At 43.4% G+C, this 19456-nt stretch overlaps 2 long non-coding RNA genes across 2 annotated transcripts in view; one reads left to right on the top strand and one right to left on the bottom strand.

Moving 5' to 3' along the window:
- Positions 1–19456, top strand: part of LOC136788853 (uncharacterized) — a 204190-nt gene that overhangs the window by 57232 nt on the left and 127502 nt on the right. The gene's annotated exons all lie outside the window — the stretch shown is intronic.
- Positions 12775–19092, bottom strand: LOC136788724 (uncharacterized). The gene is made up of 2 exons (XR_010827358.1): positions 18871–19092; positions 12775–15438 (listed from the first exon to the last, which is right to left on the bottom strand). It is a non-coding gene; the product is annotated as an uncharacterized lncRNA (long non-coding RNA).

Here is a 19456-nt window from a genome sequence, read left to right as displayed (position 1 = left end):
GATACACATTTGGCAAAGGCCACCTGATTAGTCAATACCAGGGGATCTGCCAACCGAGCTGGACCTGCCCAATCAAACCTGTTACGCACTGTAGAAGGGGATAAAGTTCCTGTAGTGCACGTAAGAAACATGCTGGGGAAGACAGTCTGGGCTACTCCTGCCTCAGGAAAAGGCAAACCCATTCGTGGGATTGCTTTTGCTCAGGGACCTGGATGCACTTGGTGGGTAATGCAAAAGAATGGGGAAGTCCGGTATGTACCTCAAGGGGGTTTAATACTGGGTGAGAATAGCCCATGAGTTGAATGGTATTATGTTAATTATTATATAATACTGTATGTCATCACTACCATGATTGCTATATATCATAGATGAAAATGGTGATTAATTAGAATGTATTGGACAGAGTGTAACCTGAGCATGACATAAATGGTATGGAATAAGGGGTGGATATATGTCCTGGTTTCATTTAGGATAGAGTTAATTTTCCTCCTAATAGCTGGTAGGGTGTTATGTTTTGGATTTAGGATGAGAAGAATGCTGATAACATGCTGATGTTTTAATTGTTGCAGAGCAGTGCTTACACCAAGCCAAGGACTTTCCAGCTTCTCACTCTGTCCTGCCAGCAGGCAGGCTAGGGGTGCAGCAGGATCTGGGAGGGGACAGACCCAGGACAGCTGACCCAAATTGGCCAAAGGGGTATTCCATACCATCTGACATCATGCTAAGCAATATATAGGGGTGGCTAGCAGGGGTGGGAGGGTGATGAGCAGCGGGTGGTGAGCAATTGCATTGTGCATCACTTGTTCCATACACATTATTATTAGTAGTACTATTATCATTATTATTATTATTATTTTCCTGTTTTAATTAACTGTCTTTTTCTCAACTAACAGGCTTCACTTTTCCCATTTCTCTCCCCCATCCCAGAGAGGGAGGGGGGAGGGTGAGCGAACGGCTGTGTGGTGGTTAGCTGCCGGCTGGGTTAAACCACAACACATGGGTTGAGATAAGGATAATTTAATTAAAGGGAAAAAAATAATAATTAAGGAAAAAATTTTATTAAATAAACAGTTTAACTAAAGGGAAAAAAGGGAAAGGGGAAAAGAGGAAAAAAAACAAAAACAAGCAAAGGCTGTGTAGAAGTGCAGAGGAAAGAAATTACTCTCTACTTCCCACAAATGAGCGATGCTTGACCACGTTCTTGAAGCAGAGCCTCAATGCACGTAGCTGTTGTTCCAGGACAGACTTTTTCATAATGAGAGCCCGACCCTCCCCTCTTCTTCCTTTTTCCACCTTTTATTGCTGAGTGTGGCATCATATGGCATGGAATATCCCTTTGGTTGGTTTAGGTCAGCTGCCCTGGTGATGTTCCTTTCTCACTTTTTGCCCCCCCCCCCAGCCTGCTGGCTCTTGGGGGGTTAGAGGGAGTCCTGATGCTGTGCCAGAACTGCTTAGCAGTAGAGACAACACTGGTGTGATACCACTGCTGTTCTGGTTACAAGTGGAGAGCACAGCACTGTATGGGCTGCTGCAGGGAAAGTTAACATCCCAGACAGACCCAGTTCAAGGGGTCAGCCTCCTCAATATGATCCTCTCCACAGGCCGCAGGGGAACTTTGGCTCTGGCGCCTGGAGCACCTCCTCCCCCTCCTTCTTCGCTGACCTTGGTGTCTGCAGGGTTGTTTCTCACTCCTCACTCTTCCAGATGTTGTTAAATAGGAGTCTTTTTCCCTTTCTTCAATAGTCTCATAGATAGGTCCAAGCAATGTCTTACATTAGCTTGGCTCCAGCCAGTAGAATGTCCCTATGGAGCCAGCTGAAACTGGCCTTGATCTAACATGGGGCAGCTTCTGGGCTCTTCTCAAAGAGGCCACACCTGCAGCCCTCCTGCTACCAAAGCCTTGCCATGTAAAGCTAATACAGTATAGCACGTGTTCATATTAAACTAACAATGAACTTAAGCTGTTATTTGTAATCAGTATGACCATCATTTTTGTAATTCAGGAACCTTACTATGGAAACTATTAACAAGTACAAACTTTACTCCAGACAAGTTAAAATGCTTTTTGAAAATTTTTAATATTCTTGGGTTGTTCTGTTACTGTAAAAGTCAGTCAAAGAAACTCTCTAAGACTCAGTTTGGAGTTTTAGAAAGCAGGCATTCTTTCATTGTGACACCAGATGCACAGGGATCACTCCACCTGGTGTGTGTGCCGAATTGTTCAAGCTACAGTGGTTATATACAATGAAAACATACATATGCATTTTATTTCCAAAAAATAATTAACTTTTTGTCCTGATTTTGGCTAGGATAGAGTTAATTTTCCTCCTAGTAGCTGGTATGGTGCTGTGTTTGGGATTTAGGATGGGAAGAATGTTGATAACATTGATTTTTTAATTGTTGCAGAGCAGTGCTTACACTAAGCCAAGGACTTTTCAGCTTCTCACACTGTCCTGCCACTGAGCAGGCTGGGAGTGCAGCAGGAGCTGGGAGGGGACAGAATCAGGACAGCTGACCCTCCGAACATCCAGGGCCAGCAAGTGGTACAACAGTGCAATGCTTTAAGGAATCCACTGAACATCTGGGGATAAATGGGAAATCACTGGACTGGTGAGTATGATTTATATCTTCCTACAGGTATTCAGAGAGCGGATTTTCAACCTCAAATGTAGGCACTGTTGTTTAGCAAGAATGGGAAATAGCCCTGTAAGCTACCAGGCTAAAGCCGAGTGTGAGCAGCCACCAAAGGGAAAATGGGAAGCAGTCCAGAACACCCTCCTTCCTCCCCCTTGGATGCATCCTCAAAAATTGGCGTATATTTAGTGGTGAATATATAACAAAGGGTTAAATGAGGCAATATTGTAATCAGGAGTGGCCTCAGTACAAATTGGATGATGGAGAACGATGGCCAGAAAACGGAACCTTTAAGTATGATACCGTATTGCAATTAATGTTATTTTGCCAGCAGGAAGGAAAATGGGACTAAGTGATGTATGTTAGTGCTTTCATGTCATTGTATCGGGACTTGAGAAGTCAGGCAGAATGTGTATTGTGGGAAGATCATGTTATGTTATGCGCCGAAAAGAAAGGGAAGAAAGGCAATAATAAACCCCCTAAAATCTATCCAATCTCAAACAAGAACTTCAGGTTTTGGTACCCTCGGCACCACTGCCGTATAAACCAGAAGTTTCCTGTATTTCTGAGACTTCTGTGGGGACGTCATAGGCTTCCCCTGGGGGTTGGATCCCCAAGGTCTCTACTAGAACACTGGAAATCTCCCCCAAAGCTCGCGCTGCAGGAGTTTCTGTGGGGGAAGAGATCACTGCTGGGGCTCGGAAGATGGGGATGAATTTCCAGTTTCCCCAGCATATCCCCTGGCTCTAGTGAAACTGGGGGGAAAAATAATTGATTTCCTTTTAGATACCAGAGCAACCCATTCAGTAGTAACAAGATTGCAAAGGAACCTTAAGTAAAGCAGAAGTCCCAATTGTAGGAACAACCGGGAAACAGACTTTAAGACCCTTTTTACAACCTACGGATTGTGAGATCGGAAGGAAGGAAGGTTTTGATTCAAAAAAAAAAAAATTTTTGTGCAAGAATTGTGAGCCATAAACAAAATAACTGAGGACATCCACCCCATAGTGCCAAACCAGTAAAACCCGTATACCCTTATAACACTAAAAGAGATTCTTACTTCACAGTATTGGATCTCAAAGACCTTCTTTTCTTCTTTTGTATACCCCTGGAGCCTGATAGTTTTTTATGAAAAGTATTTTATGAAAACTTTGAATCAAGAAAAGCCCTATATTTGCTTTTGAATGGGAAAATCCCAGGACAGGGAAAAAGACCCAAATGTGTTGGACACTACTACCAAAAGGATTCAAGAATAGCCCCACATTATTCAGGACTGCCTTAGGGGCAGATTAAAAAAATTGGCAAAGCAAGAATGAATGGACCTTATTGCAATATGTTGATGACTTCCTGCTAGGAGCCCCAACCAAAGAAAAATGTTTACAGTTGACTATTAGCTTGTTAAATTGACTGGTGAGACAGGGAACAAGATAAAAGATGATGATTCTGTAGGTCTTAGCTAGCACAATGGTATGTCAACGGCCCCAAAGATAAGGGACTAAAAGACTGTATGCATAGATAATGGAATCAGCAAGAACTGGCTTGATTGCTGAAGTCTGTCAAAGAAAGGAAAGGTCAAAAGTTTAGCAGCGAGGAATACCTGGGAGAGCAAAGAATGTAGTACCTGAAAAAAAATAGATTTAAAGGAAAATGCTCCCAAGGTAGGCCAAAAGCAATACCCACTAAAGGTGGAAGACAGAAGGGGAATGGAAGGAATAATTTATAACTTTCTTAAATATGGACTATTAGTAGAATGTGAGTCAGAATATAATACTCCATATAGGCCCAGTTAGAAAGGCAGATGGAACCTATCGTATAGTCCAGGATTTAAGGGCCATCAATGGAATCACAAAAGATTTATACCCTGTAGTAGCCAACCCATATAACCTTTTGACAAAATTAGAAAACAGTCAAGTTTGGTTCACGGTACTAGATTTAAAGGATGCCTTTTCCTGCCTGCCCGTGGTGACTGAAAGCCAGAAACTCTTTGCCTTTGAATGGAAAAATCCTAATAGAGGACGAAAAACTCAGCTTACTTGGACTGTGTTACCACAGGGGTTCAAGAATACCCCACCATATTCGGGAAACAACTAGCCTGTGATCTTGAAGCTTGGAAAACCCCTTCAGGAAAAGGGGGCACTGTTGCAATACATAAATGACCTGTTGATAGCCACTGAAGAGGAAAAGGAATGTGTAGAATGGACTATTAGTTTACTAAATTTTTTTGGCACTAATACTGTGAACCCAGCCTCTTTCCTTAGTAACAGAGTTTCCAGATCACCCATTCCTGATTGCATCAAGACCATGGACACGGAATACTCCAGCCGACCAGACTTAAGGATACACTCCTAGAAGATGCAGAGGATTGGTATATAGATGGCAGCAGCTTCGTTCGCCAGGGAGTTCGCCTCACAGGGTATGCAGTAACAAACGTCAACCCAAAAGGCGGAAATCCTCACCTTGATAAGAGCTCTTGAGCTGGCAAAAGGGAAAAGAATTAACATCTGGACAGATTCGAAGTATGCCTTTGGTGTGGTGCATGCACACAGGGCTATTTGGAAGGAGAGAGGACTATTATCATCCTTAATTAAACATGCAGAAGAGATGCTGAAGTTAGTCCAAGCGGTATGCCTGCCTATTAAAGTTGCCATTATGCACTGTAAAGGACATCAAACAGGGGATACTGATATTGAAAGAAGAAATAGATCGGCTGATGCAGAAGCCAAAGGGGCGGCAGAACGGGCATCTGAGAGTCAAATTTTGGCACTAGTACCAGGAACAGAAAACAAGGCATTAACAAAAGCTTTAGAAAATGAAATAGAATATTCTAAGAATCAAGCCCCAAATGGGAACAACAGGGAAGGGAAATGTTCCTGGGAAACAGTGGCAAATAGATTTTTTCGTACTCCCAAGAAAAGGGGGGTTTAGGTGCCTATTGGTACTAACAGACACCTTTTCTGGATGGCCAGGAGCATTCCTGTGTAGAACTAACAAAGCTAGAGAAGTGTCCAAAGTATTGTTGAATGAAACTATACTGAAATTTGGTGCACCCTCGCTAATGTCATCTGACAGAGGACCACACTTCACTGCAGAACTGACCCAACAAGTCAGGAAAGTGCTGGGGATTGACTGGCAAATACACACTCTGTATAGCCCTCAGGTGGGTGGCCAAGTGGAAAAAACGAATAATTTGATAAGAAAACAGATTGCTAAAATCTGTCAAGAAACCAATATGCATTGGTATCAGGCACTACCCATGGAACTTTTTAGAATTAGAACTAGGCCTAGGACCAAGGAAAAATTAAGCTCCTTTGGAATATTGTATGGCAGGCCTTACCAAATGCCATACAAAGGAGAAGATCTAACACAAGTAGGAAACCAATATTTATGATAACATATTATAGTTTTGGGCAAGCAACTAGAACAAATCAATAAGAACGTTTTAGGCACTGTACCTTTTATTAGCCTCCCTAGGGGGAATATGCACATTAATAAATATTAGTTGCTGTATGTATATAAATGAGGCAGGACGAATTGAGACTGATCTCAAAAAATATTTGGGAAAAGACCAAGATCTTACATAAGGTAATTCAAGATGACACCTTGAGTTTTTTTTGAGAATTATGGAACAAAATGACCTCTTGGTAACAGGAATGCACAAGTCATTTTGTGGTAATAAAAATGTTGTTTTTGCAGAGTTACATTGTTTAAAGGTAAGCAGTGTGGTATTGAGATATGCTTGCAGTGATAAGAAAACTTAGCAGGCGACCTTGTAAAATGCAGACAACCAAACTCCTTAGAACAATTAGGTGAAGATCATGATGTTAAGTCAAGTCAGATAAGTGAAGAAACATTACCACTTCAAACAGTAAAAAAGTCAAAAGAAATTTGAAATTTAACAGGCCGGCAACTGAAGGCCATGTATTGTCTGTGAAGCATCAGATAGGTTGTGAACCTGGATTACCCACTCCAGTGGGGAAACAGGGGAGGGTCCCGGTCATCGAGAAATACAGTATATAAACTGTACTGTGTGACTAGTAGGTGCGCTCCTGCTTGTGGGACGCCCGCCGTTGCAATCACGAATAAATTACTACTTCACTGAGATCCTCGCCTGAGCCTAAGTTATTGGCTATGGAGTGTTTCTCACAATTTGGGGGCTTGTCTGGGATCTAGTCACCTACCGGGGAGCCCCACCGCTGCAGCAGCAGGAAGGCATGCCCCGCTGATTTCAGCAGTCCTGTGCATCGACAGTGGGGGTTCTGCGGAGAGCTGACAAAGGGCCCGAGACTGATTAAAGAGGCAGGATCCATGAAGTACTGGGGAAGGGAAGAAGGTAGGCACTCCGAGTTTAAGAATTGATCCGGTAACTCTGTGCACAGACCAAGGTAAGAAATATTAAGTATTGCCTTGGGGGTCGGGTGAGACTCTGTGTGATGTGTGATTGAGACGTACTTTTGTATGAAGCGAGTGTGGAGTCCTGATCCGCGGTTCCGTAGCTCCGCGAGGGGCGCGGCCGGAGACGGACAAAGCATGAGATAAGAGACAGAAAGGAAGAGTCTCGGGAAATTTGGTGTACGGTAAGCCCTTGCACAGGGAAGTGCTTGGCAGTACACCAGGGAAATTTGGTGTATGGTAGCCCTTGCACGGGGAAGTGCTTGGCAGAACACCAGGGAAATTTGGTGTATGGTAGCTCTTGCACGGGGAAGTGCTTGGCAATACACCAGGGAATCTGGTAAACTCATAGGTGTGCGGTACCCCTTGCACGGTAAAGTGCTTGGCAGTACACCCCCATTTTCCAGAATCGAAACGTTAGTGCGTGGTACCCTGCAGGAGGGAAATTTCTGTAGCAGCACACTGACAAGGGCTAGGAAAAATGGGAAATATGAGTTCCAGGGGACAGGGAGATATCCCTGGGGGAGTGTCTACTGACAGTCCTTCTGGAAGAATGATAAGAAATTGGAAAAATAATCCCAAAATTAGAGGAGATGATAAAAGAAAGAAAAAAATAAAAAGGTTAAATATTGTGTATCAGTCTGGACAAAAGAACCAATTAAGGAAACAGCAGTATTTTGGCCAAAATACGGGTCTGATGAAAATTCAGGCTTTAAATTTATATGTAAACAATAAGATTCCTTTTTTTTTTTTTCGGAGAAGGAGCCAAGTTATGCTCCCTATAATCCCAATATTGCACCAGCAGCAGCAGCAGCCGCTCCAGGGAGACAGGGACTGTAATTAACACTGTCCCTAGAGAAGGAGCGTACTCTAGGCTCTGGCAAGAATTAGAACAAGGTAGAAGAGAGACTGAGAATTTTGCCTTCCCTTATACTAACAGTACTAACATTACTTTTGTATCCTCTTAGGTGAATTCCCCTCTCTCCTTACCAGCAGAGAGGTTAGGAGTTTTAAGAAGGAGATGAAGTCTTTAATTGAGGATCCCAACAGGCTAGCTGAACTATTGGACCAGTTCCTAGGACCTAACTTATACTCCTGGGGGGGGAATTATGTATATAAATATGTTGTTTACAGGGAAAGAAATGGGAATGATCAGGAGGAGAGCTGCTATACAAGAATGGGAGAGAGCTCATCCTCCAGGACCAGGGGTAATACCGGCAGGGCAGAAATAACCACTTGTCAATTCTGGATGGAATAATAATAATGCGCAACACAGAAATCATATGAGAGATTTAGGGTCAGAATGAGAAAGTACTCGGGGATGAATCCCGAGGACCCGGTATCCCAAGGGCTCTTGAAAGTTCATTTTGTGGTTAAAGCCTGGCAAGATACAGGGGAAAAGCTCCAGAAGGTGGGGGGATGTAGTGAACAGTCACTGTGGGGGGCCCTCCTGCAGGAGGCCCTGGAGGTGTATGTCAGGAGGGGAGATGAGAAGGAAAAGCAGAGAGCGAAACTAATGGTATTGACAGTGTAGCAGGTAGTGAGGCAGAGGGTTGGAGAAAGAGGAAGAAAATTTTCAGGAGGAGTCAGGGCCGGGATGGAAAGGAGAGGAAGAGAGATGAAGGATTGGCAGGCAAGGAAACCTGAGGGACAGGCTTTGAAGTGTGGCCAGGCCTGTCACTTCAAATAGGAATATCCGGAGTGGAAGAAGGAGGAGAGAAGGAAAATGGGAAAGTACAGGCTGGAGGAAGACAGAAAGAAGTGTTAAAAAGGGTTATTGAAGGTGTTAAAGGTGTGGTATGTAGTGTTTGACAGAGCTCTTTGAAGTTGAATGAGCAGGGAAAGAGGATGTAGGCATTATCTAAGTAACAGTCTAGAAGTTTTGGTATATTTGCTGTGGTGTTTGGTCAGTTTCCCAAGTACAGGGGAGGAGAGGGGTGGGGGGGGCAGCCTGCTCCACCAGGGGCCTCTCCACAGGCCGCAGGGGGGGCTTCGGCTCCGGCGCCTGGAGCGCCTCCTCCCCCTCCTTCTGCGCTGACTTTGGTGTCTGCGGGGAGGTTTCTCGCTCCTCGCTCTCCCAGCTGCTGTTGAGCAGCAGGTTTTTGTTTGTTTGTTTGTTTGTTTTCGTGGATGTGCTCTCACAGAGGCACGGACTGTGTTGCTCATGGCTTGGCTCTGGGCAGCGGTGGGCCCGTTTGGGGATGGATGAAATTGTCCATTATCTGCCACGGGGCGGTTTCTGGATTCTCCTCGTGGGGGCTGCCACTGCAGCCCCCCCCCCCCCCCCCCCCCCCCCCAACCTTGCCATGTGAACCCAATACACTGGGGCAGCTAGATCATTACTGGCCTGTAAAGTATCAGGGATTAAATTAACTAATGAAACCCTAAAAAGTGATGGGGGTAGAAGGGACTGGGATAACAGTGCCACTTTTGGGGGATACCAGGCTGAGACTAGGGGATAAAATGATCTCTGGGCAATTATTGTATGTACCCGAGACAGGGACTAACTTGTTGGGAAGGGATTTGATGATGAAATTGGGCATTCAAATAGTAAATTGTTAGGCTGGAATAACGGTGTTATTAATGGGGTGCTCTCAGACCCTGGGAGCAAAGATATATTTGCCTTTGAGTGGAAAGACTCTGAAATGGGGCGGAAGCAACAATACAGATGGACAATTTTACCTCAGGGGTTTACAGGGCCACCAATTTATTTGGGCAAGTTCTAGAACAGATTTTGGAGCAATTCCAACCTCCCGAGGAGGAATTACTGTTACAATATGTGGATGATCTTTTATTGTCAGTACAGGAGAAAACAGTTGTGAAGGAAGCTACTAACAAGCTATTCAACTTTCTGGGAAAGCAGGGCTTGGGAGTATTGAAAAATAAATTACAATATGTAGAAAGAGAAGTCAAGTATTTAAGGCATCTAATGACTGAGGGAAAACGAAGAATAAATCCAGAGAGGATTCAGGGAATTGCTGAAAACTAAGAAAGAATTAAACAGTTTTAAGAGAAAGATTTTTTTAAGGAATCAGGAGCCACGAAGTCTGAGGGAAAATGGATACTCCCTGATGGGAGAGAAATGGTGAATAAAGCACGAATGAGGCAAATATTAACTGTTTTACATGAAGAGGGTCATTGGGAGGTGCAAGCAATGTGTGATGTTGTGCTAAGAAAGTATGTCTGTGTAGGAATATACACTTTAGTGAGGCAAATATGCAGAGGATGTGCCATATGTCAAAAGGTAAATAAAAACGTCATCTGTAACCCACCTAGAGGGGGACGGGAGCCAGGGATTTGACCTTTCCAAAGTATGCAGGTAGACTTTACCGAGTTACCTAAAGTAGGGGGACTTAAGTACTTGTATGTCCTAGTTGACCACGTGACTGGATGGGTGTAAGCTTTCCCCTCGGTATCTTATCGGTGGCTAAGGTGTCACTGGAGCAAATAGTCCCTAGATATGGGATAGCTGAAAACATTGATTCAGATCAAGGAAGACATTTCACTTCACAAGTACTGAAAGGGTTAATGCAGGCCTTAGAGATTGAGTGGGATTTTCACACCCCCTGGCACCCCTCCTCTTCTGGGAAGGTGGAGCGAATGAACCAGACATTAAAGAAGCAATTAACTAAATTAGTGTTAGAAACCCAACTTCCTTGGGTAAAATGCTTACCTTTAGCACTCCTAAACACACAGGATCAACATTATCCTGTGTTTAACACACAGGATCAAACAGCACCAAGAAACGATATAGGAATTTCACCATATGAGATGCTGTTTGGATTACCCTATCTGGGCAGAAGGGATGAGATACCACAATTCAAAACAAGAGAGAGTTTTCTTAAGAATTATATTCTGGGGTTGTCCTCTTCTTTGTCATCTCTCAGGACCCGTGAGTTGTTGGCTCAAACCCCACCTTTGGAATTCCCCATTCACCACCATCAACCAGGAAATTGGGTCCTGATTCAGACCTGAAAAGAATCAAAACTCTGGCCTGAATGGGAGGGACTATTGCAAGTACTACTAACTGCTGAAACAGTCGTAAGAACTGCGGAAAAAGGTTGGACTCACTCTACTCAAGTGAAGGCATCTGTCGACCCTAGTACCTGGGAAGCTGTTCCTACAGAAGACTTGCTGGAAGTTGAAATCGAAGAGAAAAATCTCATAGTGGACTCTGAGCGGGATACAAGCTTACAATTGTAAACTAACCTTTTATTTTCACAGGTAACTAATGAGTGTGACTTGTGATTGAGAGAAAGGACTGGCCTATAGCGAATCAAAGTGCTCCCAAGGGGTTTTTGTTCTAGTAGTAGTGTACATATATCTTATTATTTGTATTGATAATTATTTGGAAACCTAAGGGTTAAAAATAATGACAGGGAAAAATCAACTATTAATTTTGTTTCTAGTGATTGTAAGCCTCAGAGAAAGCCTTGGTCAATTGGCAACTTGGAAAAGGCATGACCAGATAATAGTAAGACGAGGATACCCCATAAAAATATGGGTGAATGTGACAGAGGGTTATGTACCACAATCTGTCACGTTTGATGCTTGTGAGGTGTTGGCTTGTGGAGATTTAAATGCCCAAGGACAATTGAGCAGAGAGAACAAATAACTGGGAGAGACCCAACAGCCAGATTGAGAATAGCTGTATGGAAACGATCCTCTACTGCCATCAGAGAAAGGGAGAAACTCGAGGAGAAAACAGGAGAGAAAACAGGAGGCCCTCTTTGAAATGCGGCAGTTCAAACATTTGAGATTGAAACAGGGTATGGGGATGTGAATGCCTGGATAGAATGGGTCAAATATACTGTCCAGAGTCTCAACCATAGCGATTGCTATGCTTGTGCCTCGGGACGACCAGATAGTGCCCTTCCCATTGGGATGGACCAAGGATTCCCAGGGGATGCGATGTATGATTGCATTGTACCAAGACAAGACTGCCTGGGGAAATGAGGCCTGTAAGTCTCTCTCTTTGCTCTTCCCTTCCTTGCATGATAGCAGTATCAGGGCTCCCCCTGCATTCTCTACAGCTATAGGTAACCATACAGCTTGCCTCTCACGGCAGGGTGTGAGTGCTACCCGGCATCTGGGAGAATTTGCCTTGCGCACGAGGACCTTGAATGCTACCGAGGACTTGATGGGAAACTGCTCAGGACTTGAGATCCCCAGGACAGATCTCTGGTGGTACTGTGGAGGGAAGATCTTACGGTCCACCCTACCATCTAACTGGGGAGGCACTTGTGCACTTGTTCAATTAGCTATACCCTTCACCCTGGCATTTGAAAGAGAAACATCACAAATACCCAGAAGAAGTAAAAGAAGCTTAGGAGTATCATTTGATGATAGAGCGTACATAGATTCTATTGGGGTGCCTAGAGGAGTTCCCGATGAACAGGAAGCCAGAAATCAAATTGCTGCAGGGTTTGAGTCACTGTTCTGGTGGGTAACAATCAATAAGAATGTGGATTGGATTAATTATATTTATTATAATCAGCAGAGATTCATAAATTATACAAGGGATGCGATAAGAGGAATCGCTGAACAACTAGATGCCACCAGCAAAATGTCTTGGGAAAACAGAATAGCATTAGATATGATGCTTGTGGAGAAAGGAGGTGTGTGTGTGTGATACTGAGCAACCATTGTTGCACTTTTATACCCAACAATACTGCCCCGGATGGCATAGTAACTAGAGCATTGCAAGGGTTTACCACCCTTGCCAGTTGTTATAAATGACTGAGTCCCAAATAGGATTACAATCAAAGTTTACAATTTATTAAATGAATAGAGGCAAGCAAACAGCGCTGGGTGCGCCGGGAGTCTCTGCTCCACCGGGACGCACACCCGTTACGTAAGGCATCTACTTTTTTTATACTCCTAGGCTAATACATATTTATTACTACTTCTAAAAGAGGCAAGGTTATTATAATTGGTTTCCCGAATCCGATGTCGCCTGCTTATCAGTCTCTGTTACTTTCTCAGGGGCCGCTCGAACAGGGAGACAGGGAGGCTCATATTTTCCTCCTTATCTAGTGGTCCAGGGAGACAGGGAGACAGGAAGGCTCTTATTCTTCCTCCTTATCTAGTGGTCTCTTGGCCGGCTATCAGAAGTTACTGCACATCCGTGCAAAGTCAGCAGTTTTTCTCCGAAGAAATCCCTTTGTTCTTTTCTCGCCTAAACCCAGGCCTCAATGTTAACCCTTCAAAACCCCTTAGTGGCACGAATTGCTGGACCATTTCTTACAATTCCTCCCTTTTTTTTTTTTTTAATCATCAATTCGTGTCTCTCCTTCAACCTTTGTCAGTAACAATTGGATTTCATCAGTCAGTTCTCGGGGTGTCCACTTCTTAAGCATCATTATCGACACGTCACCTTTTCTCTCCACTGAAGTCATCACAAATTGGGTGCTATTTATTACTCGCCGTATCAACAACGTAAAGCAAGGTATCATACAAGGTATAAACAATAATGTCATTACACCACATAAAAATAAAAACAGCATCCTTTTAACCCATGGTTCACCAGGCAACCATGAAAAGAAATCCCAATCCATACCCTTCCAAGTTTGTACTGGGACGTGGGCTAACTTTCTAATTTCCTTTGTTATCTGCTTGACCACTTTTCCATTATCATCAATCTGTAGACAACAATTAGAATCGTTCAGTTTTCCACATACTCCCCCTTCTTCTGCTAGTAAATAGTCTAAGACCATTCTATGTTGGAATATAGCATTTCTCATTTGAGTGGATTGGTCAGCCAGAAGATCCAAGGCTGTCGCTGTTTGATTTGTTACAACTTCGAGGATAGCTTGCAACCTAATTATTCGGTTCAAATTATAAATAGGTTCTCGGGCTCCTGATATCAACTCATTTGAGTTCCAGGTGGCTGGCCCATAATGCTGTATGATTCTTTCAGGAGGCCATTCATCCTTTCCCCATTTTTGGGCACTATCCCCGGATAAGGAAGTATCAATAGATCGTTTTACTCTGTTCAGGTCATCATATAATCTTATTCCTAAATGATTTCCTTGTGTTTGTGACAATAAAAAGAACAAGGGTCTTATGTACCCCCCATAGCATATTCCCGACCAGTTTCCAGGTAGCCTCTTGTAAGCATGTTTGCCACACACCCAATAATGTCCCTTTAGGGCCCACGTCCCGTTTGGAAAATGACCATCCCATCCATCTTTACCCTTTGGGGCGTGATAATACAGAGTGTCCTTGTTACCGAGTGGTCCTGTTACAATGTCTGCCCCGTTTGTACTCGTATATGCACGCTTCCAAGCTCCCACGTTGGGTTTCCACTTACAGTCACAATTCAGTTCTCTTTGGCGACCTGTCATATTATAAGCCTTTTTCGCCGTCCAATCTTGAGAGTGTGGGAAGCGCCTTCAATCATGGGGTTGGGCCCGCTTTCAGAGCTTGTGTTACCATTCAGCCCTTCGGGGTGATCCAGCTCCTGGAAAAACTAATCACAATTTTATTATGGGTTTAAAAGGTTCTCATGTTATTTTTCTCAGGACAAACTGATCTTGGTGTGGGAGAAGTCCGGTCGAGGCACTCTCACTCGGCGGTCAATACCCAAAGGGGTTGCCTCCCTCGGTAGACCATACACACCGCAGTGGAGGGTCCTACCCCGGTCTTGCCTTCTCCCTTTCCTCCCTTCAGCCTTGTCCTCTTTATCCAGTGCCCTTAATTCATGCAGAACGTCATTGCTGGGATATCAGTTCCTCTTTAGTCTCAGTTTCAGTTCCCCAGGAGTGGACTCAACCCTCCAGGCTTCGGTAGTTATTGGTCCTTTTATTCTGGATGCGTGGGTCCAACCCCTTTCTGCTGTTCTCACAGCTGTTTCAGTAGTAAGTAAAACAAGGTACAGTCCCTCCCATCGGGGGTTCAATGATTCTTCTCTCCAGGTTTTTATTAAGACCTTGTCTCCTGGTTGTATCTTATGAATAGCAAATCCTAAAGGTGGTGTCTGAGTCATCATCCCAATTTCTCTTATCTCCTGTAATCTCCTTCCAATGGTAATTATGTATTTCTGGATACTATGATCCTCAACTACATTGTTCCCTAGGGGTATCCCTTGAGAATAAGGCATACCATATAACATTTCATATGGTGATAATCCAGTCTCACTGTGTGGTTTAGTTCTTATGTTTAAAAGTGCCAATGGTAAGCATTTCGTCCAGGGCAGCTGTGTCTCCATCATTAACTTAGCCAATTGTTGTTTTATTGTTTGATTCATCCTTTCTACTTTCCCTGAGCTTTGTGGGTGCCACGGAGTGTGGTATTCCCACTGAATACCTTTCAAGGGGTACATCCTTCGAATATTCACGGCTGGCGTATGTTCGATTATTTCCACACAATTGTGTTCCAATGGTCCTTCTTCTGGAACAGTTCCTAGAAATACTGCTGGATATAACAGGTTAGTCGTTTTCAAGGTTATGTCATCTTGTTCAGTTAGGATTGCCTGATATTTCATCATCCGGCTGGGTGATAACCAGTGCCCCCCCCCCTTTGTTCCAAAACGGTTGTTACCATATGTGGTCCAAAAACTTCAATATGTTTTCCCATTTGAAGGCAAATAATTTTCTACTATCTTTATCAAGAGGTATGCAAAAGAAGGCATCCTTTAAATCTATCACGGTAAACCATTTATATTTCCCTTTCACAGATGTTAACAATGTGTAAGGATTAGCTACTACCGGGTGAATATCCTTTGTTATTTCATTTATTGCTCTAAGATCTTGTACAAATCTATACTCGCCATTCGGCTTCTTTACTGGAAAAATTGGAGTATTGTATTCCGATTTACATTCTTCCAGAATCTGATATTTGAGAAATTTGTCAATAATTTTCACCATTCCCGTGCCTAGCTTCTATCTTAAGTGGATATTGTTTGATTCAAACAGGTTTGGCTCCTTCCTTTAATTCCACCTTTACCAGTTGTGCCAGTTTCGACTTCCCTGGTACATCTGTTTTCCGTACTGTTGCTATAACTGCATTTTCTACTTCTCTTGGAATATTAACAAAGGGTTTATCTTTGATCATTGGGATTTGGCCTACTTTGGACTCAGGTACCTTCATTATTAATTCTCCATCCTCAAAGGTTATTGTTGCATCTAATTTGGCTAATAGATCCCGTCCCAAGAGTGGCATCGGGCATTCTGGTACATACTAAAATTCATGGGTTAGTTCCTTACCCCCAAAACGCAAATCAAGGGGTCGTAAGAATGGCCGTTCCTCCTCCTTCCCTGTGGCTCCAATTATTGTAGTTGTCTTAGTTCCTAATCGTCCTTTTAAACTATTTAACACTGAATATGTTGCTCCTATTACATTTACTGACTAACACAGAGAAAGAAGCTCCCATAACCAACAAAAAATTCAAGCCTCTGTCTTCGTTTCCTAGCTTTATTTCAACTAGTGGACCTGCTAGGGTAGATGCCCCAGGTCCCCGTCATTCCTGACTGTTGTAAGTTTGTCCTGCAGCCTAAGACAATTTCTTTCTGATATCAGGGGCCGATTGCCCTGGAAAGAGGCTAGCCAGTTGCCTCTGTTTGTTTGTTTGTTTGTTTGTTTGTTTGTTTTTAAGCCAGGTCCATTTTTTTTTCTCATTGCATTTCAAAGTTGGTCCAAAAATTCAAAAATTCCATAGGGGTTTCTTTTGGACCTTGTTGGAACAGATTCTCATTTCCCATTTTAACCAGATTTTGGTATTTACATAATTTCTGGGGTGATTAGGGTCTCAGTGAGGGGGTCGGTCAGGGGAATGCAATCGTTGACAGTTCCCTGAGCGGTCCCATTGGCAATCTGAGCTCACACAGGAACTCAGGTTGTTTCAAGAGTTAGCTGCTTTTCTGTTTCCACGACAACTCTCTCGGACCCATCACGGTCCCCCTGCCCCAGAGGGCTCACACCGCGATTTAGAGATCTCAGCCTCGGGTTGAGGCTGAACTATTAGCATTCCTACATCCTCTTTCCCTGCTCATTCAACTTCAAACAGCTCTGTTAAATACTACATACCACACAACCTTTAACACCTTCAACAACCCTTTTAACGCTTCCTTTATCTTTCTCCAGCCTGTACTTTTCTAATGCCAACACCAAAGGCTCAGTCAGGGGCCAACTTAATTCCAAACCTTTTCCCTCCAACATGCTGAAACAACATATCACTATACAACATTTCATCCTATTTTCCTTCTCTCCTCAAAAACATTAATTGCAAGACACTGTTATAGTCGATTGATCCATAAAGTGGCCATTTAGCTTATATAGTGGCCACCATTGATTGCAATACTTAGTGAAAGTCCTCTTGCTTTCTGTGCCCCCATTTCTAACAATATCCTTCCAATGTGCCAATATGCACCCAAGGAGGCTTTTTTTTTTTTTTTTTTTTTTTTTTTAGGACTTCTTTGTTTTGGATTTTCCCCTTTTCCTTGATTTCCCATTCCCTTTTATTTATTTATATTACTTACTGTCCCTTGTTTCAATTTCCACGCAAACCTTTTTATTGCAGGTTTTTACTATCTTTTCCTAATCTTCTTCCCAAATGTCCCAATTCTCTGGGATTAAACTCTTCTTTCCACATACAAACTTTACTATTTCAGATTATTAATGAGCCCCATTCCAATCATAAATCCGCAGGACTTTGGAAAAACACCTGAAGCACTCAGCCTTCTGTCTTCTAGACAAACAATAACACCTTTTCCACAAAATTTACATTTCAATAAGACCGAATTTCAAGCCAAATGCTAATTTTTCTCATGCACTTTGTTAGTAAGCCTACACAAAACAAGGAATCACTCCTGTGTATCCGTCAAGATGGGGGTTTAAAAAGGTATTGAGGCCTAAATAAATTCGCTCTCCCCCTTCTTACCAAATTCCCAGGGCTCAGGCCCGAACCACCAAAGAAGTGACTCTCCGTTCTACCACTTTGATAATCAGTCAGCCCCTTCTCCCCCGATACTTGGGAAACTGACCGAACACCACCGCGAATATACCCAAACTTCTAAACTGTTACTTAGATAATGCTCCCACCTTCCTCCTTGACACAGTCAAAACACTTAAGAACAAAACAGGATTACAAGATGCACCACCGGGGGTGGATTGTTAGGATATAGAGGTGGTAGGTTATCCAATGACTCCCATTCATCATCTTTTTCTTTTTCCTTTTTTTTTAATTTTTTATTTTTTATTTTTTTGTTCTCTTCTTCGTCAAACTTCTCGTCTGCTTTTAGTGTAAATATTGAGGCTGGAAAAGGACGTGAGATCCTGATCCATAATCCTGCATAATCACTTTCCTCCTGGCTAAAAGGTTGCTTTGAGTTAACATGTAGATTTAAGGCCTGGCAAACCCAGTCTTCAAAAGATCCGAAAATAGGCCAAAAGACATGTGGTCTTAAAGGCTCCTTTGGCCATTCTATCATACAATACTGAATCATTTTTACTTTGCTTTTTCCTTTTCTGGGGCCCCTATCGTTCCAATTTCTAATCATTATCCCTAATGGACTTTCTGGTGGTATGTCTGGTAATTTGCTCCCTTTTCTCTGGTCCCGGGTCTTCGATTTAATCTGACCCATCTAGGAATTTTACTGTGGCAATTCCTACAGCCCTTGGTTGCCTTAGTGAGAGTGTCTTGCAGGGGGTTTAGGACCTATCACCCACCCACGAATCCTATAGGAATCGCTTCGGTCCTTCACCGGCCAAGTCCCTCGCGGGAGATTGGAACCGCGGTTAGAAGACCTCCACAATCGCTTCGGAACTACGTTCCGTCTCAATCACACTCTCACACACACAGGCAACCGAATCCCACCCAACCGAACGGTATACACATTAAATACTTACGACTCCGTCGTCTTCGTTCGGATCTTCGCGCGCAGAATTACGGGCAAAATATAGTGCTGCAGCCGGCAAAGGGAGCTCATAAAAAAATCTAAATCTTTGCTTGCCCTTATTCAGGTTCAGGATGGTGTTAGCCCCGACCTGACTCGAACAGGAGCCACCAAATGGTGGGGGCGCCCCTCCTAGATCAAGTCAGAATTCAGGAACCAAGACCATCCCGGACGAGCCCCCAATTGTTATAAATGACTGAGTCCCAAATAGGATTACAATCAAAGTTTACAATTTATTAAATGAATAGAGGCAAGCAAACAGCGCTGGGTGCGCCGGGAGTCTCTGCTCCACCGGGACGCACACCCGTTACGTAAGGCATCTACTTTTTTTATACTCCTAGGCTAATACATATTTATTACTACTTCTAAAAGAGGCAAGGTTATTATAATTGGTTTCCCGAATCCGATGTCGCCTGCTTATCAGTCTCTGTTACTTTCTCAGGGGCCGCTCGAACAGGGAGACAGGGAGGCTCATATTTTCCTCCTTATCTAGTGGTCCAGGGAGACAGGGAGACAGGAAGGCTCTTATTCTTCCTCCT

The sequence above is a fragment of the Anser cygnoides genome, chromosome W (assembly GCF_040182565.1).
Source record: "Anser cygnoides isolate HZ-2024a breed goose chromosome W, Taihu_goose_T2T_genome, whole genome shotgun sequence".
NCBI classification, from domain to species: domain Eukaryota; kingdom Metazoa; phylum Chordata; class Aves; order Anseriformes; family Anatidae; genus Anser; species Anser cygnoides.
This window is presented reverse-complemented; position numbering and strand designations above follow the sequence as displayed.